Below are 18,578 nucleotides of genomic sequence, written 5' to 3' on the forward strand. Positions count from 1 at the left end.
ATAATTCCCCTGTGACCTAGTAGTGTGACGTTTGAGGGGGCTGGCAGGTGCAAGGTTATTGACTACCGGTCGGCCGGATTAACTGCAGTGCTAGGACAGTCTCTTGGCAACACTCGATGGAGGGCCTCTTTTGCTTTTGAGAGGCATTTACACTGTGTTCTTGGGCTGCATTTGACTAAAACGGTGCACTGTTTATGTATTGTAGACAATCCAGCACTTGTAAATGCCTATGCTGATTTTTAGGGCCTTGATATGTGGTTGACGCTTATTTGTATACACTCCAAAGCATTTCACCACGCATTGTTGAGAAAAATAAGAGCCTGAGCAAGCACAGAAATGACTTATTTATGCTTATACTCTGCTGCATGCTTATTTGTAACTGGTTTAAAGTTGCAGCTTTCACATGGTGCTACTTTAGTAGACAATTCTTATACGCATTAAACTCACTCTTATGCCAGGGATCTGCCAGTGATGACAACATCGGGGACATGCCATGTTCTCCTTTCATCATTGCAAAAGGCATAACTCTGTGGTACCGCACTCGGGCGAGCATTCCTGATATAAAACTTGTTTGTGCAGGAGGCATTTTCCTTACTGCGAGGAGCTTCACCATATGCATCGACACCCTGCCAGTGATGCACGCAGCCAACCCATGCCAGGCTTTCAAGCTCATGTTTTTGGTGCACTTTGCTTTCAATGTTGTGTACCCCAAGGAAACAAGCCTCTGCCTGGAGTTCACACAGCAGTAAGTACCTATCTCGCTTGTTAACTGAGTTGTGATAACCTTTCTTGTTTTGGTTTTGCCACTTCTCAAATACGCAGTCATGATAAAAGTTATAGGTATATACCACTTTATCATAAGACCTTTTTATGAAAATGCTAACAAAGTGCAAAAGCAATTTTTAAAAAAGTAAGAAAATGTTTGCTGAACCCAGGCAACGAATCAGCTATGGAATGAAATTTTGCTGCTGCTGCTGCTGCTGCTTGGTTAATGCAGCTGGTAAAATAGCGCTCTGAAAAATCTGTGCAAAGGAAAGACAGATAAAACTATTTTTTGTGGAGTTGATCTTCAACAACTTCTTCACAGATTATGGCTATACTACCTGCATTGCATGGTGCCCAGTCACTAATATGAAAGGGTTGGAAGGGGTACATGGTACTATATTGCTTCTGAGATTATGTAGCAGTGTATGGCTATTTTGGTGGAAGTCATACACGTTGCTTGCTTATAGGGGTCATAGATACTTGCCCAGAGGAGCACAGCACCTGGGGGAGAGGGTTTACTGAAGAGTGCATATGTGCATGCAATGCCAGTAACCCTTTTGTGGCCATGTAACCATCCATTGTTTATGGATAGATTTGAAGGTGTCACCATGCAGATTTGATGGATTTGACGTAGATGGTACTTCGCAGAAATTGTCAGCATTCTTTCGCTATTAGTAAGTACGAGGACTTGTGTTCATGTAACTGTGCGATGAACTTTGTAATGGTTTGATCGTATTTACACTACGGTTGCTGGAGCTTCTTTAATGTTGAGCTCTGGCAGCTGATATGGTTCTGGCGTTATTTGGAGGGTATGCTATATTTTGTATTTTGTTTTTGTATTTTGTGGTGCTTAATCGGTGTTCGGATAGGATAATTGATGAGGATTTAAATATTTCTCCAATGTCTGGTGCTTTTCATTGCTGTATTATGCGGAAACACATTTGTCTTGTAATCTAAGCCAGTTTTTAATACTCTGCACTTTAAAATAAAAATTGTAATTATGAACACACTTAGTGGAGACAACGTATGCTCAGAAGAATAAAGGTTATGTTAACCATTTGTGTTAGAGAAATCGAACAGAAAAAGCAAAAATATCTTCATAAGTCGCATTGAAGCTGGACTTTCTTCAAGAAGAAATCAGCTGCCTCAAATAAGAGCAAATCTATTTTGATTGCAGCGTTTGAAGTTTCAGTATAAAGTTTTTTGCTGTGAATAAGTCATGTATACTGTCCATTACCATTGGCCACTGTGTTTTCCCGCCTCTTCAGTATTCAGAGGATTTTGACTTAAATAGTCGGGGAAACCATGGAAAAGTCAGGGAACTGGACGAAAGTAGCTTGCTTGACACCCTGGTTTAGTGGCGGGTCATGCATGGTGTTTGTACTTATCATGTCAGTCAACATGACTGAAATCATGGTGTAAGTGTACAAGCCTTTGCAACCACAGTGCTTCATTTTTGCAGACAATGTTTTGAGCGCACTAAGTCAATGAGGCTTCCTTGTTCATGTTAGCAGTCATTTTGTGAGTTCTGTCAAAAAATAATCTTCTTTAGCTCCAGCATTTTTTGGAATTGTGTTCATCTGCTAAGTCTTTTGTCTATATAACTCACAATGGGGTTATTAAATAGAGCAGTGAAATTTTTGTATGGTTTGCTCTCACTACTGACTGCGAGAGGAGGCTGTGGCTAAAGGTACGCTGGATGGACCCGGTGAATTTCCTCCTCTTAGTACGTTGGGTAGACCCGCAGCATTTTTTTTTTCCAAATACATCGGACAAATCTGACAGTGTTTTTCAAAGTCCGGCCATTTGATTCTTGCCTGGCAGTCTACTCGATTTACTCTCATAGTGCTCCTTTGAATTCTCTCAGGATTGGTTATACCTTGGGCTCAAGAATGTTTACTCACTGCCCGGAATGGGCCAATTGGTGTTTGGCGCACATAATCTGAGAGCTCCATGCAATGAACTGCTTGATCGCATGACAAACACCATGTTCTCCGGTTGCACCGTTCGCCACATATCGTTTGGTTAGGGTGTGTGAACTGCAAAATTATTCCTGGCTATTTCCATGCAGCATGGTGCACATGTGTGCTTTTCTGTTGTGCGCTGAAGTCCGTTATGTGAACTTGAAGGTTTGTTTACTTGCGACGATCCGCTGTCCCTCAGTCGAAGCTGAGTGCGTGTGCAGGGTCAGTGCTCCAAATACACGTGTGGTGTGTGGCATTGGCTGAGAAGGGCCCATTGGCTCATGCTAAGCTCGAACCACTCAATATGTGCAAATTTCCGCCTGAAAGACCAAGCAGCGAGCTAGGCACTTTCCTTGTATTCCCCTCAGAAATGTCAATGTTGGCCCGGAAGTGGTCTGTACATGCTTCCTGCTTTGTGGTTGCTCCTCCACAATGTTCTTGAGTATTGTGGTGGAGTATCTCTTCGAGTCACGTAGGGCAACGCTGCAAATAAATTCCCCATACTATTGCTTTTGCATCGCTCTGAGGCATAATATAAATATTTTAAGGATGAATATTATATCTGGTGATAAAAAAGAGCTAGCATTATGTTTCTTATGTAATACGGATAGGTGCATCTAGGAATATGCGTGCTGTGCAGAGCATAGGCGCTCGATCTAACAAGCATTCTGCTGCGCTTCAGTGCTGGTGATAACTTGCTTAAATTATGAGCAGAGGTGACAGATTACAAGACCAGTGTGAAAGCACCAAGCTGCTGGTGCACGCCGCGTAGCTTGCTGCTTATATTTGTGAACTGGTGCGAGCGATGGAGTGCTATATGCACGTGCAACCGGGTGTGAAGACATTATCTGAGATTTTTTGGGAGAACTGGGCTTGTTTTACTTCATCTGAATGACAGCCGGCGATATAAGAATGGGAAAACTTCCCTTTGAAGCTCCTCGAAAGTCACAGTATGTGGCATGCAACTTGCAAATGCTTCGCAGAGAAGAGTGTTGCACGCAGCAGTAGTGCACTGGCTGGCAGCATCCACTATCATGTTGGATGAGATTTAGCCATGGACCGGCAGCTACATCCTCCATACGCTCAGTGAGAATGAACAGTCTGTGAGGTGCATCTTTAGACGCTGCAGCGAAAGAAAAGCGGAAATTAGAAAAGCGGAGAGTTTAGCTAGGCTTGTGTTGGATACATTGTGCTGTGGGAAGGACGAAAGAGGAGAAAGATGGAAAAAATTCTTTTTACACTATATGATATATGCAGATGCCTCCAGAGATGCGGAAAAGAGGGAAGTGTGCTAGGTATCCATCCAATGCCTCGTAAACAACGGCCGAGGGCAGATCTCTGAATGACATGCAACTTTTCATTTCCAGCAGTTTGTAGCTTTCATGCCAGTGTCCTTGCATGGAGTGAAGGACCCCATATTTAACTAAGTAATCAGTGATGACAGTTACCAAACAACGCTTTGCCAGTAGCTTCCCTGTCTGTGTGCACAGGCGTATACGGTAGCAGAACAGTCCCTCAAAATACGCAGTGATTCACAAGTACCACCTTAAGATGTGTCCCAGCCTCCGTACTTTCTTAATTTTCTGCTTTCAGTAAGTGTAACCCCTGCAACATTGCAACATTGCCAGGTAATTTTGGCAGTATCACGTTGCCTCAGGGACGACCTTACCGCACCTTGTGTGAGCCCTTGCTGAGGCCCATACTTGCAAAGCCTCTCATTATTTTCTTTTGTTTATATTACCTTTTTACATTGCAATTTTTTTTTCGATATTTTTCAGAGGGAAGCCTAATTGTAAAATAAAATTGTGCTTTACAGTACATTACCGCAAGCTGTGCCCTTAGATGGCTGCAGCCTGAAGGGATACTGCAAACCAATAGCGGCACCCGGAAGTCGCCACCTCAATGCCACCGAAGGTCACGGACCACCGACTTTGCAAGCAGATAGTACGGTTTAAAATATAGAAAAGCAAAGAGGCTTGCCACTGAGAGATGAGTTTAGTTACATGAACTGAAAATGCTGACACCTTCAGCTCCTCTTCTAAAAGTGCATGCATAAGCAAAGCATAGATATTATATGTCTGATTAAAATTTCTTTAATAAATCAACCAGACCAAGGGACATAAATAGAATGGGCATCAAAGTAACACAAGTAGTATTGTTATTCAAAGAGAAGTGGCAGCAACATGATCCCAGTAATGAAGGGACCGATAAAGTGCTTATTTGGTAAGAAACAGTTGCATAGAGTGAGCTCCCGACTTATCCAAGAGAGCCAGTTGTTGCTGTTGCAGTGCCCCAGAAGCACTTGCACTTGCGTTACGGGGAAAAAAAATTCACAATACTTATTAGATGGCGCAGCATGATACCCTTTTCACCAAGGTATCTTTGCCACCATAGTACACATTCCTTTTCCAGTACTCATGAAATTGCTAGCCAGAAGGGAGGCATCAGAGGCAAAAAACACTCACTTCAGTCATTTCATTTTCTGTGAAATGCTTGATCACATTCTTCACCATCACGTGAAATATTTTATTCTAATTTGTTTTGCTGCAGTAGTGATCTACCACATCTGGCACACACCTATATGCTCTTTTATGACTTTGTCGTATTAACCAAGAAGCTCAGGTAATCGCAGAAAGTTTTCGTTGTTTACAAAGAGCAAAGAGCTGCACAGAAGGCGGCAACGTGGATGCTGAACTGCCAACTTTTATAGCAGAAGAAACGGGGACAGCTATTTGTACACCTTCCTAGCTGTCAGATACACGACGAAAAAAGCTAGGCAAGGTCCATTTGATATGAAAGCTTGTATCACGGAACACCAAAATAAGACAAACATTCGACAAGCAGATTTTTTTTAGGCGGAAAAGACAGGGAATGGGCCAGCAAGAATTTGCTTAGCTGGATCTATGAAGCAGCAAAAAACCAAAGGTTGCGAAGAATGGCCAACAACAAACATGCCAAAAAACACGATGTAAACAAGTGAAAAAGTAAGACATGCTCTTGAAGGTTACAAGTGATAGAAGAGATAAAGAGCTCAGAGGGCAGCAAGTAACAGGCCAAAAAGCTAAAAAGTTAAAAGTGATAAAAGTTGACAATGAGGGAAAAGACGAAGTGTAAAACCAGGAGCAAGTGGTGAATGCAAAAAATAAAAAAATACTGCTGAAGGCCCAGGATACACATGATAAGACAAGTGTTGTGTAGCTAAAACCAGGCATTGGATGGCAGGTAGGCTAGTTCTTTTTCTGATAATGAGTAATGCTGCCATCTTGGCATTCACTGTTGGAACTGTAAAATTTTGGAAACAGGACGTTTATCCGAATTTCAAAGAATGGAATTAATAGCGAAGAACAAGAACTGACTGGCTTGTGAAATCATAAAAGCAGGCAAGATACTGGCAATCAAGGACCAGTGCATAAGGAAACCTTCAGTTTCATTATTTGAAAAAGTACCAGCCTATTTGTCATGCAATACCAGATTTTATATATGCGACACTTGTCTCACCATGTGCACCCTCGGCCTTCAGTCGTATTTTTTATTTTTTGCCTTCACCACTTGCTTCTGGTTTTACATTTGGTCTTTGACCTCATTGTCACTTTTGCGACTTTAATCTTTTTAGCCTTTTGCCCTGTTATTCATTGGCCTGTGACGTTTTTATCTCTTTTATTGGTTTTAGCTTTCAAGACCATGTCTTGTGCACTTGTTTCCACCCTGGTTTCTTCCATGTTCCTTGTTGGCCATTCTTCACTAACTTTGCTTTTCTGCTGTGTCCTAGAAACAGCTGTGCAGATCCTTGCTGGCTTATTCCCTCTGTTTTTTCAGACTTAAAAAAAACCACTTGTCACATTGTTTCGGGGTATCTCCTGATATGGTTTCATCTTTTTTTGCCATGTGTGCTGACAGGAAACTACAAAAGTTGATCATTCAGTGCTTCAGTCCTTGTGGTCCTCCTTCTGTGTAGTCTGTTGTCATTTTTTTTTGCCCTGGTTCCTCACAGATTGCAAAAAGCCAGTCTGAACAGCCATGAAATACCATATATGCTTTTTATCTTGATCAGGTGCTCTAAGATATTCTTGAAGAGTTTCTTCGCTTGTGCCATGATGAGTTCATGCTCCTTGTCAATGTATTTGCTATGCTTCATTCTTAGACTTGCCTCTGTGCAAGCCTGATATGGTGCGAAGTGATGTGTCAAATATTCGAGGCTTCTAAGAATCTGTGCCATGTGCCTCCAGTCCTTTTATCCAGTTGCCGCTGGTGATTACATGGGATCCCTGTCAAAGAGCTTGCAGCAGAATCAGAATACTCTGTCTTAATATGTTAAATATCCAGCGTCCACTGAAGACTGTTGTTTTTGAGGTGTCTTTGAGAAACCTTGTTTAGGATATATGGTAATGCTCACCTAGGAGAAATTAGGAGAAATTGATTAAAAGGAAAGGATTCCCACTGGAAAATATTAAATAACAGCCATGTTGAACCTCATTTCTTAGATGAGAAATGTCCAAGGAATACATGGTTCTAATGTACCCCACCTCCCTCCTTCAAATCCCCCCCCCCTTCCAGTTGCACCCGTGAATCTACCCCTGCAATAACCACTCAAATGTCTTGAATGGTTGTAATATTCGGTCACGGACGGGACCCGCCGGATTTACTTCGGTGTTATTGTAGTCAACATGTGTTACGTTGGTGTACATATCCGTGAAGCAGCAGAGGAGCGGTATCCAGATTTTTAAGTTTTGCGTTAGTTTCCTTGAACCATGAGTACACTCCACCTGTCCCACTTTTCATGCAATCTCTCTTCTCTGGGTCGCTGTGTTTGACGATACTGGCCTTCCCAGGGCATTTCCGCTTCTTTTGAAACCATTATTTAGCTCATGGAGCTGATGTTTTAGTCTTGCCTGCTCCGCTTTTAATAGTGCCTACAAAAAAGCCAGCATAACAAAATTTTGATAGCGTTAAATTGGGTGACAGGAGAATTGAAACCTTTTTCCAGTTCGATATGTAGAAAATGGTACAAACTTTATATTTATCATCACGGATTCCTTCTGTTCCTAATAACAGTGCCTTGGCTGCAGTCTGGTGTGAAGAAGGTCTGGCGTTCCACTTTTCTGCATACACATGGGCAAAAGTTTAGTGGGGCGAAACAGCTATTGTCGACATGAGCTGAACTTACTCAGGTTAAACAGCAGGCTGTGCAAAGTTAGCCAGGCTAAATCAGGTTAGTTTTAACCTTACTACGATAATTCATCTTGTTCCTGTACTTTAAAAAGGGCTTTTTCCATCGTCTCTGCTTTTTCTTGAAAACTGTCACAATGCACCAGCAATTTTAGCACTTCGGCATTCTTTTTCTTTCATAAATTGTCTTGCTTAGAACTGCGCATAAGGCAAGACAGCTTGTTAGGAGAGTTCATTTGCACAGTCCATGGCTACAGTGCAAGAGGCAGGACAGGTGATTGGGTAGAAGCAAACGAATTTCAAAATAAAAACAAACCATGCCGACATAATGCCAGACACAGGAAATCAAATCTCTGTTTCTAAGTTGCCAGAACGCTGCACAAAATTTTTGTCTACATCTATGCACATAGCAACAATAGTAGCACTACAACCATTCTCTACAAAATCATTCAAATTTTCTGTGCCCATTTTCTCGCCATTCAGAATTAAAACCATTTTTTTTGTCCAAGACAGGTATTTCTTATGAATGAGTAACTATGGGCTCACAGTCCAAAATCCTGTGAGTTTCAAAGATGATGATTAGCAAAAAGCCCAGTCTACATTTAGGTCTGTAATTAACGCCTAAAATCAAGCAGTGCTGCTCTGCAGCACTGCTTGATTTTCTTTTAGGCACTGGGTGCCTAAAAGAACTAGCTATAATGAAATTCTCACAGAGCAGAGCATGCAAAAGGGAGAGAAATGGTGCACACATTATTTCCTACCACCGTTAAATGCAATACAGCTTGACACAGTCAGATGTGTTCCGATTTAGATAATGCACAGGGCGTGCTGAAGGCAGTTTTAAGTTCAAAGATGGAAAGAATCTGCACAACTGAGACGGGACAAGGGCTAAGCAGTGAACTGACAAAGCTCTCTAAGCACAACTGTCCTCCCCTACCCCTTTCCCTTCTGCCGCAGCAGAGCTTACAGGTGGAAAGAATGTCATTTAGATGGTCCTGCCCGCAACAAACGACACCTGAAACTGCCGCGTCTGTAAGGTGCATGCACCCTTTGCAACCCTCTACAGTAGCGAGTTATGCACTCATTTTGGCATGCTTCAGGCATACATATTGTCTCCCTCATTTTGAAGAGCTCTGGAAATGTCTCTTTTGAAGGTCAAGGGACAGAGGGAGGGCGGGTAGAGGATGGGAGGATGTAGCATAACACCCACAGGGCAACTCAGCATCCCCATTTTGGTGACAACTTGTGCGATTGCACCGGTCACCCTCCCCTAAGGCTGGCATTGCTCCCACTTGTCGGAGACAGGTTCACTGCTAATGGGAAGTTTGGGTTTTTCTCTTTTGTATTTTGATTTGCATTCATTTGAGCGTGAACTGTTAGGCAATACTTCATATTGTGACTATAGCTGGATACAACTGAAGAATGCAGCAGCAAATGCCCCTATGGTGTCGAATGATTCTGACGACTTCATGGTTAATTCCCATGCACTTGTTAATCCATCACACCAGCTGGCAAAGGGAAAGGATAAGCCACAAAGTAGCCAAAATAACCACAACATCGTAATGGTTGGTTGGTGCCGTCGACTGGAAGACTTCCTTTTTGCGGTATTTGAGTCTACAGTATTGAATTGTATACTATGCAAGATAACCCATGCATACAGCATTGCATATTGTGGTGGCATATACCTCGCTATGTGTGCCTCAATAAATTGGCTCCTCAGTCAACTACGTGAGGATTGCTGATGAGAGATACAGCATTGTTATTGCTGCATTTGACATGAAGCTTTCTTGATGGGTGCGCTGTAAGCCGCACATATTTCTTCCAAAGTGCATCTGTAGGGGGAAATATATATGTGGAAGGAGTGAGGAGCCCAGGATGTTGTACAGACACGCTCAGCTGTGTTGACTAGCCTCGAGGACAGCTAAGCGTGATAGTGAAAGTACCTTTTCCTTGCAGCCCAGTTCAAACTGAGCATAAGCCAGGATACTGAAAAAGGCTGTTAATACTTGAATTATTGAGGCCTGCATGTGAGCCGTACTAGCGGCGTCTGGGAAAATGCTATAGCACTGAAAAGGTGCGACTCCCAATGCTCAACCAAAAGTTTTGTTCGAAGCTATTGCTTAATTTTGTTTTCATTCTGCCTACAGAGAATATTTTGTGTGCATTCTGCATGAACCTTTTGCTGGGTTATTGCTTGAGGTTGTGGTCAGAAAAGTTTTTCACTCAGGGTAGCAGGCACTTCGCACTGTTCTGGGACAGTGGAAGCTGTGCGCAGAGGTGAGAGGGTAACGTCACATTCACGTAACAGCTTGCTCTGCAGCACTAGACATCATTTTAGACTTGCGTATCACTAGTGGGGCATTAGTAATACAAACAAGCCTCTGCTCAGTTCTGTTAATTCCAGCTTCACTAAAATGTGCATATCCCTCCTCATGCATCTAAATCTCTGTAAAGACAAAGCACGTAAATATGTGCTGCAAACTTACTTATTGCCTGTCAAAAAAGATTTTTGCTTACGACTGTACTCTCGGGTGACACAAAATAGGCATGCTGATGATTCGGCCTGTGTATACATAGACATTGCTACTCTGGTGTCAGAGAGCACTTTGAAGGAACATTGAATGCAAACTGAAGTTGGGCTTTGTCGAGAGGCTACTGTCTGATTGCAAGGAGACTGAAATGGTGCTTTTACAAGCTACATAAAATGAAGAAACAAAGCACAGGTGTTGTCATCATTGCCTCATTTTCTAAGTAGACTGCAGTCTACCGACACGTCAGATTTCTGGGTGCAGATCACAAGGCCCTAAGCAGCCCCGCAACTAACTTCAAAATGTGGTCATGAAGTCCTTTTCGGCGTATACGTCAGAATTTGAATTGAGTGACTGGAAAATTTTTAAATTTAGTTTTCTCAGCAATAAATGCATTTTTTTTGCTGCCACACAGACATCAACAAATTGGTTCGATTCGATTTATTGGGGGTTCACGTCGCAAAGCGACTTACGCTATGAGGAACGCCGTAGTGAAGGGCTCCGGAAATTTGGACCACCTGGGGTTCTTTAACGTGCACTGACATCGCACAGTACACGGGCCTCTAGAATTTCGCATTCATCGAAATTCGGCTGCCGCGGCCGGTATCAAAACCACGTCTTTCGGGCCAGCAGCCGAGCACCACAACCACTGAGCCACCGCGGCGTGCAACAAATTGGGAAAGTGCAGACAGAATGAATGTTTCCCAAGAACAACAGGTTGCATGGAGTTGTTTTTGCATCCCTTTAAAAACTAGCGTTGGAGTTCAGTGAGCAGCTTTCACGCAAGTAACAAAACACTATGGTTGTTAAAAACCTTACTAAAGTGAACATTTAGGAAAGGTTTATTTTGGCTTGAAGTCTGGTTTTGTACTAAGTACTAAAGACTACTGGATATATTCACCATTGCACACAATGAAACTGCAATGTGGGCTACAAAGGAATTAAATTTTGGGGTAGGAGGAGGGGTGCAGTCTTCTTGCAATGTTTATTGTTTCTTTGAAGACAGTATAGATATGTTCACTGTCCGAGGAGTAACAATGCTCTGTCCTTGTTTCAGGACCATTGCAGCTGTGAATCCTGTCCGGGGAACGAAGGCAGAGCACTCGAAGAAGAAGCAACACTGCCCCTCTTCAAAGGTTGCTTCCCTCATCATGCAAGACTTTGACCTTTAACTGTTCTGAAATTTGACAACTTTTTAAATCAATATTTTGTGTACGCTGTGATAAACCAAACAGCCTTTGGCATGCCTTATCATGCAGTAGTCACAAGAGTGGATGTACTATGTATAGAGAATCAATGTTATATGGTTACACTGATAAGTCAAACAGCTTGTGGCATGCTTTATGTCCGGTTGCTTCTATCTCACTTCATTTCGTACTTGTGTCAGGCAAGACACAATTTGCTTAAGATGCCTTATTTATGCTTATACTTGCTGTTACACTTCAGTGGCTGGTTGTTTGAATTGTAGCACTACTTTCTGTCTTGTCTGTGTTACTTTTTTCATTTTAAAGTTATTGTAGTCTCAAGATAAGATGTACTAACTGGAGTGAAAAAATGTTTTGCAGTTACACTGTGATAAGGCAAACAGCCCGTGGCATCCGTTATGTCCTGTTGCTTTCATCTTGCTGCTTAATGCAACACTAGTCGTGAGCAAAGCATATTTTTTCAATACTCTCCTTTTGCGTATGCTTGTCATTAGTTTAGTGACTGGTTGGGCTCATTGTTCAGGTATTATTACTTTGTGTTGTATTCATTGTATTGTATTACTATTTTAGAGTGAATCATGCCATTCTGTATGACAGAAAGGCACAGGTTTCGTTTCTACTCTACTTGCCATTGCTGCATATTTTGCATGTTTTTACTGTGCCTGTAGTGCAGGCAGGGCAACGTAAGTTTCTTTTTTTCTTCGGCCACCGTCCTACCGTTTAACTTAATTCAGTGATGCTGAAAGATATTACTGTATAGTAAAATATCAGCCATGATTGCATTGTTTAACACTGCATATTTTCCAATATTCTTGAATACTAACTTGCCTTTGCTTGTGATTGTTTAAAAGCGGTGAAATATTTTATTCTATTGAAATGTGGCAGCAGTCCTAATGTTCTGTATCTGCTTTTATGTCAGTCATTAAAAGATGATGTGAAAGAAACAAAGTGTGTGAAATGACAGAACATGGAGCTTCACAGAAAATTTCTGTGAGTCATGAAAAAAAAGCTGTTAAATGACAGAAAATATGGTAAGAGAAAATGAAACATCACAGAATTTTTCTGTTAGCAGCAAACCGAAAAAAACCTGTGAAATGACAGAAAAAAGTAAAAACAGAAAATTTCTGTCATCCTCAGAGATTTTCTGTTAATTACAAACAAAAAACCCTGTGAAATTACAGAAAAAGTAAAAACAGAAAACATACAATAACAGAAAATTTCTATTGTCTTAACAGAAATTCTCTGTTAGTCGAAAAGAGAAAAGATCTGTAAAATGACAGAAAAAGTAAAAAACCGAAAACATAGCATAACAGAAAATTTCTGGCAGGCCAGCTGCCAGAAAATTTCTGTTTTTTTCAATAAATATTTTTTACAGTGTAGCACATGGGGCCCGAAGTAAACGGATTCTTTTGAACCTTAGCAGTAAGGTTTATGTCAACCCGAAAAAGTAAGCGTTCTGCATGCTGGGCAGTGAAAGCCGGAGACGCATATAGGGCAAGAGAAGATATTCATTGTCTTTCTTCGGCATTTAAGTACATAAACACGAGAAAATATATGACGATTTACAAAGAGGATGAGGAAAACACTGAATAACTGGTAAAATTGAATGATATTCCCATTAGCAATTTCTGGAAAGGTTTTAAGACATGACACTGCTTTCCCTTTTCTTTACTTCGTGGCCTTAATGTACTGTTCAAGGCATTTTCTCGTTTGGCTTCCTTTATGCGGGCTAACCTCCCCAAAGCGACGAAGGCTGTGAGGGAGGCCGTGGTTAAAAGCTCTAGAAATTTCCACTACCTGCGGTTATTTAACGTGCACTGACATCGCACCGTAAACGGGCATACGAACTGCTTGTAGCGCAATTGAAATTAACTCATTTACTAAAAAGTCAGGCCTAAAAGGCGCAATGAGGCAAATCCTTGGACAAGGAAGAAAATAATTTCATTACCTTTTATTCAGAGTAAACTTTTAGGAAAGTGCACTGAGAACCCATTTGATTTTACAAGCTTTCAAAGTTAAAATTACTGCAAAATTATGACCGGCGCAAAAAAAAGTGCTGAAGCACCAGTTTTTTGCACGAAATAATGGCGTAAAACACATGAAATAACCGCACGGCCCCAGAGGAAAGTCGCCCGGGAGAAGCACTGACGACACTTTAAAACAGACCTTTCCCGACAATAACAAAGAGCAATAGTCCACGGAATTCAAGAAGCACTTTGTAGAATCTGCTACTTTCGTGTGTAAACAGTGAAGGAGAATAGGGAAAGTTACTGAAGTTGATTCGAGCATTCATACAGCTTATATATCTGCTGTTACCAAGTCCAGATTTTGGGCGGTATTGAAAACAATATCAGTTACAAAAAGGTCAGGATTTCAAGGTATTAGAATGCGTGATCTTATATTTCGTTTCATGACTCTAAAACTCTGTTTCTCTTAATCATCAAGCAACCTTTCAGCCCTGGAGAAATTGATACGTGCATGAAAAAGATTTTAATGAGGCATTCCCCAAAAAGGCTTTAAAAGAGCTTATGATGCCTACAGGGCCATCGGAAACTTGCCCTCCATCGTTTCTATAACGGTGGAAATTGTACATACCAGGATCAGATTATTTTGGAAGAAGTACCCCTACTAAAATTTGCCCAGTGTGATTTCCGCGGAGGAAAGAAACTATAACCCAAAAAAATAGTCACGAATGAAATTATCCTTATAGGTTTTCTACTTGCAAAAAACATGCCGCTATATTAATGACAATCTTCTTTAGAGAATCTCGTTTTTTTGTTTCAGACGTCCCTTCATGTCGTTCCTTAAGAACACTTAACTTGATCGAGCCCAGTTTGTGCGATTGTGTCGATCATATAGCTGAATTTGTAAGTGTTGCGTTGTGTTGGGTTTTATGGCGCAGGGTATCAACAGCTATTCCTCAAAGCTCAACTTTGACTCTTTTTATTTATTTTTTGCGCCAGTAATATAACTTGTTTTCTATTAAACACGCATCTCTTTTCATAAGTAGATGACATTGCGCTGCCAATACAAGGTGCTCATATAAATTAGCATACGACAGGATGCAGTGGGTTGCACATTCCTTGAGACAATGGTTCTTCGCTAATCAAAGTTTAGTGAAATTTAAAAATCTGCGTACTTTGTCTTCATAGTTTATTTAAAAAGCTCAGAACATTATCGAACATATACCTTCGTGACCAGAATTGTACGTGCTGTGCAAACCCCTATCCAGATGTTCAATCAAATTTCACACATCTTCGAATTACATTGGATGAAAAAATGTTTTGGAACTTCAGTATTCAAGAGCTATTCGAATGTTTACGTGAGGTGCGTGTTTATAAGTATCCTGCACGATGTACGTCAGAAGTATGCGTGAAAAAAGGGGACTATATAAGATATATCACAAGATATGTAATAGCACGTTACGGCACCCAATCTCTCTACATTTACGGAACCCCATCTCGATACAAACTAATCACGCGAAGCCGTATTCTCTAATAAATCTCACTTATCTTAACTAAAAAACGAACTATTATGATAAACAAGCCGTAGTCAATAGGAAACATCTTAACATGCTACCTGTACGCAACCTAATTATCTCTGCCGCCTGTCGCAAGAATTTGAACAGCTCCTTAAGAATTGAAAACGTTAAAGTGCAGCCTCTCCATTAGACAGGAAAATATACGTCGTATTCTAGAACTAAACCAATAAAAGCCCGCATTCATTACGTTCTTTTATAGTTATACAAAATACGAACTGACCCTAGCATTACAAATCCGAAGAGCTTATGAGTTCTTTGGTTGTGGTTCAACGATAATATTGCCCGAGTTAAATTACTTTTTCCTTGTTCTTGACGTTTTCGTTTCCTGTATGAAAGTGTCCGTGGTGCAAAACTTTTGCTTGTGCATTCAGTGTTTCTTTGTTTGTTTATATGTTTCAGCATTGCACAAGCAATGCCCGCTCCATTTTTAGGTTTTCTTTTTTGTTTTTTATTACTGTTGCACCAAGCAGTTCACATCCCAAGTGCCCAGCACCGCACAAAAGTGGTAACGCTTATGTGGCTGAGCCACGTATGGTGCGATTGGAGGTGAATAAAAGATATGAGTATCATTTCTATTATTATTGTTAACTCCGCGGCACTTGATTTTTGATTCAATAAAACGAGAATTTTCGTTTGAGTTTCACTGTTCTTGAGTGCGCATAGAATATGTATTGCCGGGTCAACTATGCAGGCAAACTCCGGCAAGCCGCTCATGTCTCAGACAGGGTAGATAAGCATTGCATTGAAATTTTTCTGTGAAAAGTTATTTTTGTTGTAATTTGCATGACGTGCACCACGAATTCCCACTCTGGGGATATTTTCGGCGATGTATCTCTTATATCTTGATGTAAGGGAAGTGATGTAATTAAATAAAAGAGAAAATAGAACGCTTATCCGCCCCATTCTTAATTAGTGCTGTATCATATGGCGCCCTCTTAAGAAACCCAATATTAAGAAATTAGATTAAGTTTAAAGAAATTAGTACCCTTCATCTTTCCCACCTAAGGTAAAAGGCCTTTCCCATATTCCCATTATACAGCCTCTGTCTCACAGCACTATCAACTCGACGCGGCCAAGAATGTTTGAAGTTTTTGCACACGCTGGTTCATTCTGAGCGCCGTCCTTCACTAAACAATTATTTGAACTTTTACAAACCTTCCACCACAAGAAGTTCCCATAGCCTGAACCCTGCCCCTTTCATTCGCCGCACAGAGACGTTCATACACAGCTACTTTATTCATGCCATTAAGCTCGCCAATTCGCTGCCTAGAAAGGTCTGCGTGCTGCCCATGGAAGAGTTTTTGGCGGGTTGTTAGTGATAGTTTTTTTTCTTTAGTTTTTGCAGGTTTGATTTTTTAGATGACTTTTTTACTCTCCCTGCCCACTCATGTAACCGGCGTATGAAGCCTGCAGTAGTATAACTAAAATAAACAGGATTTTGTTGATCGAATGAGAACGTGTTTAAAACGCTCATCGACGATATATCTACTAGACATGCCAATACATGCTCAGACCAGGATGAGCGTTAATTTTTTGAATTAATAATTTAATGGCGGGCAGCAGTATTTTGCAAGCAGCCGCCACACCCATAAATGCGGCGCAACAAGAATTTCCTCCTTTCAGCTTTCAGATTTCGGCTTTCAGAACAGGCGAATGCCACATCGGGTAAGAAAGAACATTATTTCGCGTTTAGTGTCCCTCGGATCGCCAGTCACGGACGGCAAGCGTTAGACCTGAAAGCGTACCGCGCCTAAAATTGCATTCACTCAGGCATTCCAGGTGTTATCCATTCCGTGGGCCATGCTGAGGAAGGATGTTTTGCAGACGAAAGCACACCACGCTTAGAGCAAGCGTGCAAGAAAAATCGTCACGAGCGCTTGCTAAGTGAAAATATTTAGCCAATAGAGAAGAAGTGTGGTATTCTGCAGGGTTGTTTTTATTCATTTTTCCTTTCGCATTCTTTTAAAATCCTGGCAGTGGTCACTGCTCTTTGTAACAGCGGCTATCAAAAGTCAAAGGGAAGGGATCGGAGCACTTGTTAATTGACGACCGGACCTCGCCATTATTTGCAAATCGCAGCCAATGGCTAACCTGTGATTGCGGTCAGAAGCGAACGCTATCATCGACGTGTGGTCGGGCAGCTTGTGATTTCTATCAATATCCGCTTGCTACCATCGTCTGGAGCAGCCGCCACGTGGATGTCTCTCGACATAAAATGGAAGATGGATATCCATTTCAAATAGATCCCATAGAATACGGCCTCAGCGCACCTTTTATGTATATCGCTTCATGGAAAGAAGCGTACAGTAGTTAGGCCTGCAACACAAAATAAGCTAGATTTTCGTCAAAGAATGAAGCTACCCGTATAGTACCGTTTTCACAGGAATTGAACAATGGCTAAACGAGGAAAATATTAAGGAACAAAATCTTACAAGTATCCTTAACTGAAACCATTGTCACCATGACTATAGTCCGAGTCTTCTTTCTATTGTACAATGCAGAGTTGTGCGGTACATATGCCGCAAAAAAAGAACGATTTCTGCAGCGACCTTTTCTGCCATGGCACCTTCTTTAGAAGAACAAAAGAGTATAGTACCGTTTTCACAGGACTTGAAAAATGGCTGAACGAGTAAAAAATTAAGGAGTAATATTTTGCAAGTATCCTTAACTGAAACCATTGTCACATCACCACGACTCGAGGCCGAGTCTAATTTCTATTGTACAATTCAGTGTTGCGCGATACATAAGCCGCAAAAAAAAACGATTTTTGCAGCGGCTTTTTCTGTCATAGCACTTTCTTTAGAACAGCAAAAGAGCGCCTTTGAATTTTTTGTTGAAAAAGTATGATGTACCCGTTGTATTTTCCGCGCCTCAGAATCTCAGGAGCATGTGTGAAAAAGTTAATTTTGGCCATGAAGACGACGACGATAAAATATCTTTTGGCGTGAGGCACAAAAATATGTTTGTGGCATGAGTTGAAGGCGACATCTACAACATACCACTTTCTTGCAGCAAGGCCTACGTCGGCCAGACAGGAAGGTGCTTGAATGAGCGATTGAGGGAGTACAATTACAACTCTCTAGTCAGTGGCCCTGGCAACCTCGCAGCACACTGCGCCGTGCACAAGCGCAAACCTCTTCACGACAGAGCGACGGTTCTTCTTAACTCGAAGGACAAGACCACAAAGACATGGTGGGAAGCATTTTGCATGGCTTCAGTAAATGACGGTGGTGGTGGTGAAAACTTTTATTTCGGGAAAGAGTTTGGGAGCCACAGAGTGGCCCCGCTACATGGTCGGCGTCCCTAGTCCGGGACACCGCATGACAAGGCCCTGTCTCTCGCCCGTTTCACCAGAGCCCTTTGGGACTCAAGCGAGGAGCAGTTGAGGAGGGCACTCTCCCATGCCTCT

At 41.6% G+C, this 18,578-nt stretch overlaps 1 long non-coding RNA gene across 1 annotated transcript; it reads left to right on the forward strand.

Moving 5' to 3' along the window:
- The first annotated feature begins 603 nt into the window (after positions 1-603).
- On the forward strand, positions 604-11,928 carry LOC149346325 (uncharacterized). The gene is made up of 2 exons (XR_016292069.1): positions 604-745; positions 11,481-11,928. It is a non-coding gene; the product is annotated as an uncharacterized LOC149346325 (long non-coding RNA).
- The last annotated feature ends 6,650 nt before the right edge of the window (positions 11,929-18,578 follow it).

The sequence above is a fragment of the Amblyomma mixtum genome, chromosome 4 (genome assembly GCF_055824585.1).
Source record: "Amblyomma mixtum isolate Tamu chromosome 4, ASM5582458v1, whole genome shotgun sequence".
Classification (NCBI taxonomy): Eukaryota; Metazoa; Arthropoda; class Arachnida; order Ixodida; family Ixodidae; genus Amblyomma; species Amblyomma mixtum.